The following is a 1,852-nucleotide window of genomic DNA, read 5'->3' as shown; positions in this document are numbered from 1 at the left end:
GGAATTGAAGAATTGCTTGACAAGTGCTCCTGTTTTGGCACTTCCGGATGATAGTGGAGAATATGTGGTCTATTGTGATGCTTCTAGACGTGGTCTAGGTGGAGTTTTGATGCAGCATGGTCGAGTTATTGCCTACGCTTCTAGGCAATTGAAGCCGCATGAGGGGAATTATCCTACTCATGATCTGGAGCTTGCAGCAGTAGTTTTTGCTCTCAAGTTATGGAGACACTATCTTTATGGAGCCAAGTGTCAGATATTTACCGATCACAAGAGTCTTCGGTATGTGTTCACTCAAAGAGAGCTTAATATGAGATAGAGAAGATGGATGGAGTTAATCAGTGATTATGATTGCACTATTGAGTATCATCCTGGAAAAGCTAATGTGGTAGCTGATGCTCTTAGTCGAAATCCCTCCATATCTTTATCTCATATAAAGATGGTTCGTGTTCCGCTTCTTTGTGAGTTGCGAGCTACAGGAGTGGATTTGTCAGTAGATAAGGTTGGTGCTTTGATAGCCAGTTTTCATGTGAGGCCAGTTTTGGTTGATAGAGTGCGGGAAGCACAGTATAATGATAAAAAGGTAAACCTGACGTTACCTGAGGTAAATAAATTTTCAATTTTGGACAGTGAATCTGATTCGGGATTATGGGTATTGTTGGGTTAATGCTAATATTGAATTTTTGATGTTGTTTTGAAAGGCTGATTGATGATTATAGGTTTTGCTTGTTGATCAAGTTGTTCTACAAATTGTGGTAGTATTTGAGGATAAATTTGTTTATTTATTCATTGAAAATTTAAGGTCAGGGTGTTACAGCAACCCAGGCTGTTCCCTTGACGAACTTTGTTTCGAGCTAGGTTTAGGGTTAGCAAAAACCCTAGCCGCACCCCCAATACCCAAATGGAGTCTCCATCGACTCAATATGAATTGAGGGATCAAGACGGGCGGCCCTCCGTAGCCCGGCTCTGGGTGCTCAGGCATCCCACAAACCCTACAAAAACCAATCGTCCGATCATATTTAAAATGAAGTTTCATCGGAAATCGAGCAGACCCAAATTCGAATGGCAACTCACCAAAAACTTCCTTCACTATGTCGCACAGTTTGTGCAAAACCCTAACCCTTGCTTGAGTTCCCATTCTAATATTCAACTTACTGACTTGTTCCACATGCCCTACAGTAAGCCTGACTTTCTCTAATGCTTCTTTTGTCATGAGTGCAATTGGGAGGCCCATGATATTAATCCAGGCTGGGAAGGACTAAATGTTGATTGACGCCGCGTCTCAACCATCACAAATAGAGAACGCCCATAGAACCAAGGGCCACCGGTGAGAAGGTGTTTTCTGTCCTCAACTCTGATGAAGCGTAGAATAAACCTATCCACCTGCACATGCACTTGCAGTTTGTTTTGGACGTCCCAAACCGATGTGAGAGTACCTACTACTGCACGCGGATTCGGTACCTTCCGTTTGAGGGTAAGTATCCGTCCCACGGCAAAGAAGTGTTGCGGGTGCAGAAGCAGATCGGGCGGTGCCAAAAGAAGGTCGATCACCATCACGAATTGCTAGAGCAAAAGCGAAGCGCTGCAATACCTCGTCAGGCATGATAAGAGAGGCTGGGGTACGAAGTGGCAAGAGCAAAACCAGAGAAATCCTAGAGAGACAGAGTGCGGCTAACTAGGTTAATTCAAGCTTATTCATAATACTCATACCCGTATACCGTTGTTTTATATGAAAAATTAAAACTATAGCTCCATAAATTAGTACTTTTTTTTTTGGTTTTCTCCATAATCAGACATGACTGCACAGATTTTGTAGACATGCATAATATTATTTTAGGGTGTTTCTATAGTATGA

Source organism: Fragaria vesca, linkage group LG4, assembly GCF_000184155.1.
Source record: "Fragaria vesca subsp. vesca linkage group LG4, FraVesHawaii_1.0, whole genome shotgun sequence".
In the NCBI taxonomy this organism is placed as follows: Eukaryota; Viridiplantae; Streptophyta; class Magnoliopsida; order Rosales; family Rosaceae; genus Fragaria; species Fragaria vesca.
The sequence above is the reverse complement of the archived record's forward strand: the minus strand, read 5'-3'. Positions refer to the sequence as shown.